Here is a 7,000-nt window from a genome sequence, read left to right on the forward strand (position 1 = left end):
ACAAGATTAATAATCATCTAATCAATGGCCAGTTAATTAGAAGCATTAAACTCAGAATAAATCAGATAAACAAAGAGAGAATTGCATTAAATTAGCATGGACAAACAAGCATAGTTTGGAAATAGGTTACATCGTTTTCCTAGAATAAAGAAAATTTAGCTCATGCTAGAAATGGAATTCAACATAAACGAATTCACCATAATTGTTCTGAGAAGATGGTAAGAAGAAAATAAACACTGAAAAATCCTCCTTGCAGCCTCAACTCGTCGTCAAAAGCTCAAGGGAACGATTCAACGCTTTTCTCCCGTCCGTGCCCGTGTATGAATCCAACGTACGTGCAATAATTTCGAATTCCGTCTCCAAAACAAATGATTTGAATCCCTCTAGCTATGTTTTTCTCTCCCAAAGAGTGTTCTCCAGTCAAAACTCCCGGCTCTAGAGTGAAAAATGGCTTTTATATGGTCCCACGGCGGAAAACCTAAAATCTGTCAAAATACGATGTTCGCTCGAGCGGGGTGTCGAGCGCGCGTCGAGCGTTAGACTCTGCCTGATTTCGCTCGAGCGTCCTATCGAGCGCACATCGAGCGTTCGACTCTGCCTGATTTCGCTCGAGCGGCCAATGTCTCTGCTCGAGCGATCTTTGGTTTTCAGCAACTCGCTCGAGCTCCCTGTCAAGCGGCAGTCGAGCGTTTGAATCTGCCTGAATTCGCTCGAGCGGCCAAAAGCCTCCGCTCGAGCGAACTTGTAAAATCTGCAATATGAAATTTTGCAAGTCATCACCTCCTCCTCCTCCTTGATCTCTGCATCAAAATCTACAAAATCAAAAATAGTGCCGCAGGTAAGTAAGATCTAAACGTCATTAGATAAAAATATATTAACTCAAACAATATGCATAAAAGAATGCAAACACACACGTCCCGTGAAAACCACATTTTTTTACACACGTCAAAATCCCATTTGGCCCAAAACATTTCCTTTAAAACCAATTCTCGCCATTATCCCAGATGATGGCCCAAATCAATAAACCACCATTTTTCTAGAAAATGGATCACATAGCCTCAAATCAAACCTCGCCATTTTTCTAGAAAATGGCTCATAACCAAAACCATAAAACCGATCCAATTATTGCATGCACATGATCTCCCCTAGGGATCATCCGCACACTCTGGCTTTGTGCCACATCGCAGGTAATATCTACGCGTGTGACACCTAAACGAGCGATGTCCAGTACTCGCGCCCAACGTGTCCCTGGCCAGGCCATCCTCTAGTCCCCGCCACTCTAGGGACCACGGAGTCGACACGATAGCGTTACCGTATCGTATGATCAGGTCGTCGCCCTGCGACAACCCAGGGGATGTCACTCAGTATTATCCACTCCCGAGTGACCAGAGGAGCTCCACCGAGATAATACCCTATCTCGGCTTGGGATCGTGATACACACGCACCCGAAAATCCATTTACACATAAAAACCGGATTTTCTCAATTTAAATAAAATGCACACAAATGCTCCATGTAATGCAGGCCTCAAGACACAAATAACCAACCAATTACAAATCAACAAAACCAATCAACTTTGTCCTCAATCCATCCGACCCCCGAACTCTTCGGACTCAGTCCGGAATCAACCAACCAGCAGTCAAATAACTATTGTAAGAGCATAATATATTTAAATCTAAAAGTAGAGTTTAAAAAATACTTACAGCACTGTAAGATATTTTTTGAAAGTTCGCAGCGTTGCAAACGGCGGAGAAAAAGCAACGTAATAGTGTATTTTACATTGTGGCCGTGGGTAATAAATTACCCACTTTCGAACGGGGACAAACCAAGACATGAAATTGATAGGGAATGGTCTATGGATGTTTATGAAGCTAATGGAAGTGAGCTTTGGCCGTGGGTGGCGGTGGAAACGGCGAAGGAAGAGCAAAAAGGGCTGAACGGAGTTGACCTCGTGAGAGCTACTCCGGCAACGGATCGAAGCTGGAAATAGGTGGTTTAGGTCGGTAAGAGGTAGGGGAAGAAGTGGTGAAGAGATGGTGGCCAGAGGTGAAGCGACAGCGCTGGAAACGGCTCAAAACTGTGCGGAAAGAAGGGGCTATAGAAGGCTAACAGCGGCTCGGATGGAGGAGATTTTTGGTGGGAGTGTTCACCGGCTGGAGGGGGACCGAACGGTGGGGGTCGTGTTGGCCATGTCGGCTGGCGGCGGCAGGTCTGGTTGAAGAAGGCTGACGGCGATGGAAAGGGAAAGGGGAGAGGGGTAGCGCGCGGGGAGAGGGGTAGCACGCGGGGAGAGAGAAGGAGAAAGAAGAAGAAGAAAAAAAAAAGAAAGAGAAAAAAGGGAAAAAGAAAAGATGAGGAAAAGAAATGAGGTCCAGTCCTCACTTCCGAAATCTAAAATCTAATCCGCCGAAAACGATTTTAAAAACATAAAACGACTAAAAGAAATTAAACACCACATCAAATAAAATAAAATCAATTTAAAACACAATAATTTAAAATAAAAGAATTATTATATTAATTAAATTAAAAACACTCCTTCAATGAAAATACATGTAAAAACTGGTCATCATATATTGTATTAAAACATTCTTGAATTTATATGTGCGAAAAGCCCATTTAAGTTTTCAAATATATTTTTTTAAATAGACTACAAGCCTAAAATCTCTATTTTGAAGGATTATGATTTTCTTTGGGTTTGATATTTAGATTAAAAATCTGTTTTGCATTCTAAAAATAAAAATAATTTGATATGCATTTTAAATTCTGTAAATCCCCTTTATCTCCCCAACGTTTTAGATAATTTTGTTGGTTCAGCTGGAGAGCAAGAATAGGTAGTATTAGGGAAGTTTGATGATCATAAAGGAATAAGTGTCTAAGGGTACGTACAAGTACTTATTTGAGTCATAGTTAGTAAATTGGTTATTTCTAGTTATTGTGATATGTTGTATTAAGGATATTTTTGAGTCTTTTGGGAGTTTCTAATTTATTTTATTGAGAATTTCTTTGTTGACCCTATGAAGGAACATGGATATGTGGGTTGAGCAAATGAATTCATATTTTATGGAATTTTTTAGATTTTATAGTTGTGATATTGGAGTTGATATTAAGTAATAAGAGCTAACCCTCTGGACCTCCAAGACCGGGGCTTTACAGTTGGTATCAAATATAGGTTTGAGATTCTGCAAACTTTATGGATTGAGGTTTTGGGAAAATTGGGGTTTTAGATTTGATTGGCTTATTCTATAGGCTATAGGACATGACTTGGATATGATTTAAGTTTTAGACTTTGAAGTGGACATAAATTTGATCGAAAGCCAGGTTTTAGGTTCGGCAGACTATAACATATAAGGTGTTGGATATATGTGGGTTTAGGTAGTAACTTCAGATTTGACGTATAGAAAGTCGAGGACTAAGAAATGATTATGTGGAAATTTTAAGGTCTAGATTTTGGGTTGACTTCGTGGAATCAATTTTGGTTAGGACTGGAGGTTAATTTAGACTTGTGACATTGATGTTTTAGAGAAATTATTAGGCTTGTAAATCCAATGTAGTGGTTAGTTCCTTTTGAATGTACTTGATTAAGATACAATGCATTTGGAACTACAAGTTGTTAAAGTGCGCAGCGGAAGTGTGGTTTTGGTGATTGATAGTTTGAGAATTTATTTCGCTATTTATACGACGTTCATGAATTATTTGGAGAGCTCGAAATTATTATTAGGTTTTTAATTGTATTGTTGAGGTTTATACTATAGACTTGTTTTGGATCTTTCGAAGTGTGATGCAATGTGTGCAAATATGTGTGAAGGTTTAAGTTTTGAGTCTTGATTTTAGGTGCAACAAATTTTGAGGACGTAATTTTTTTAAGGAGAGAATGTAACACTCAGGTCCAGTGCCAAACTGTTTTAAAAAAAAGTTGGATTTATGTACGAAAACCCATTTAAGTTTTCAAATCTATTTTTTAAAAATAGACTACGGGCCTAAAATCTCTGTTTTGGAGGATTATGATTTTCTTTAGACTTATATTTAGGTTAAAATTCTGATTTTGCATTCTGAAAATAAAAATATTTTGATATGCATTCTAAACTCTATAAATACTCATGTTTGCATTCTAGTATATGTTTTCTACTTACTGAGTTGTTGATAACTCACTTTTTATCTCTACAATATTTTTCAAATAATCTTGATGGTTCAGTTGAAGAGCAATCCTTTTCCCAAACCACCATTTTCCCAGAAAATGGATCAAAAGCCTCAAAACTAAAACTCGCCATTTTCCCAGAAAATGGCCCGCATCCGAAAGCCATAAAACAAACCGGTTATGCATGCACCATGATCTCCCCTAGGGATCATCCGCACACCCTGGCTATGTGCCACACCGCAGGTAAGGACCACGCATGTGACACCTAAACGAGCGATGCCCAGACTCGCTCCCCGCGCGTACCTGGCCGGGCCATCCTCTAGCCCCGCTCCCGTCGTCGCCCTGCGACAACTCAGGGGACGTCACTCAGTATTATCCACTCCCGAGTGACCAGAGGAGCTCCACCGAGATAATAACTCATCCTGGCTTAGGCTCGTGAGACACACGCACCCGAAAATCCAATCACGCCAGCAAAACAGGGTTTCTCAAATAAAATAAAATACACGTGCATGCACCATGCAAATGCAATTATCAATGCACAAAACAAACAACCAACCATAAACAATATATCAAGCAACTCCGTCCCCCATCCATCCGACCCCCGAACTCCTCGGACTCAGTCCGGAATCAACCAACCAGCAGATTAATTAATTGAAAGAGCAATATATATTTAAATCTGAAAATAGGGTTTGGAAAATACTTACAGCGCTATATGACAATTTTAGAAAACATGCGGCGTTGCAAACGGTGCCGAAAAAGCAACGTCACAGTGAAAATTCACTGTGGCCGTGGGTTGTGAAAAACTCACTTTTGAACGGGGACAAACTAGGGCTTGGGATTGATAGGGAATGGTCTAGGGATGGTTGTGAAGCTATTGGAAGTGGTGGTTGGCCGTGGGTGGTGGCGGAATCGCCGGAAAGAGGCCGGATTTCCCAAAAAGGAAAGCTAGCTCGTGGGAGCTATTCCGGTAGTCGTTGGAGGCCGGAAATAGGTGGGTTAGGACGGAAAGGGACCGGTGATGAAGTGGTGAAGAAATGGTGGCCAGAGGTGGAGCGACGACGGCGGATCGGAACAAAATCCGTGCAGCCTTTGGAGAGCTTTTCAGGGCCAAACGGCCGGCCGGATGGGGGTGGAAATCGGTGGGGAGGTGCGCCGGAGGGAGACGAACCGAATGGCACCGGTGGTGAGCCACACGGTGGCCGGACGGCGGTAGATCGGGGTGAGAGGCGTTCCGGCGTGAGGGAGAGAGAAGAGAGAGAGAGGTCGGGGGGGCTCGAGCGGGAGAGGAGAGGGAAAAAAGAAAGAAAGAAAAAAGAAAAAGAAAGGAAAAAGGAAGAAGGAAAAAGAGAAAAAGGAAAAAGAAAAGGAAAAAGGAAAAGAGATATAGGGAAAAAGATGAGGTCTAATCCTCGGTCCGGGAAAACAACACTAAACCGCCAAAAAGAGATTAAAAACCATAAAACAACTAAAGGCAATAAAACACAATATCAAATAAATTAAAAACTAATTTTTAAAACACAAATAAATTAAAATAAATAACTAATATATTAATTAAAATAAAACAACCATTTCAGCGAAAATACACTCAAAAGCGGGTCATCACATTATCATCAAAATCCGTGTGTAGATTTATAATCACATGAAACTTGAAACCTTGGGTTCAACAATCTCTCCCTTTTTGATGATGACAAATACTTGATAGAATTTGAAACCTGTATTAATACTTAAGCTTCCCCTGAACATATGCGTTAGTTTTTCAAGCAAAAGTATAAACATAATTCCGAGCATATATAACAAGTTTAGCAATTTAAACAATGTTAATATTCTAGTCTAAAACTTCTCCCCCTTTTGGCATCATTAAAAAGGATCGGCAGCAAGTAAATGGATTGAAGAAAACGATGCGTTTAATAGTCACTGTAGATAGTTGAAAAAGGAGCCGTCCGTGACCCGACAAATGCTGCAAAGTCTCGAGGCCTAACTCTATGAATTTAGTGCGGCTAGAGATTTAAACAATCGTCTGATGTTGTTGACAAACGTGATTGAAGGCTCTGAGTTACTATAAAAAAATGATCACTTTCATCTATCGGATGTTAAAAAAATAATCGCTTCTTGACCTGAGTTCTGTTTTTCCACAACGATAGAATGGCTGAGCAATTCTCTTCCACTAATTCCAGACTTGAATCAAGAACCCTTGACGCATCAATCATCAATCTTCTCTCCTGAGGCCGTCAATACCATGATAGGAGCAGAGAACCGTTTTTCTAATAAGGCTGATTCTGAGATTATTGCAGAATCAAGAATGCTCAGTAGTCAATATGCTGCCTCTATTACGATCATGTCTCGGAGGTTAATAGCAAGGGTGAGTGAGATTGATCATCTTAACATGCAAATATTTGAGTTACGACAGAAGCTTGCTAATAAGGATAGTGAGAATAAAAGGCTAAAGCAAGAAAACCAAGAGTTGAAAAAATTTACAGATTGGTATGCTCATGATCTGCAACCACGAATAGAGGAGCTGGAACGAGAAAGGGTTCAGATACAAGGTCAACATCGGCAGATAACAGCAGAGGTTCATCGTTTACTAGAAAAATAGGGACAATTTACTGTTAATCTCTCTGGCTTAGTAAGAAAACTTTTGACAATGTGTGTCGAGCATATCTTGTATTTCTTTTGACTAAATAAGATTTGAAAAGATAATAGTTTGTCTTATTTTTTATGCTATCTCTATAAAATCAGTCCTGAAGTTCATCCAATCCGCATCAAGTTTTCATCTCATCTCTATAACTCATCTGCATTCTTTCAACATTCTCGTTTTAAGCCTTCTATTCTTTTCTCAATGGCTCATTCTTCTAACATTTCTCTAGATC

The sequence above is a fragment of the Carya illinoinensis genome, chromosome 15 (assembly GCF_018687715.1).
Source record: "Carya illinoinensis cultivar Pawnee chromosome 15, C.illinoinensisPawnee_v1, whole genome shotgun sequence".
Taxonomy (NCBI): Eukaryota; Viridiplantae; Streptophyta; class Magnoliopsida; order Fagales; family Juglandaceae; genus Carya; species Carya illinoinensis.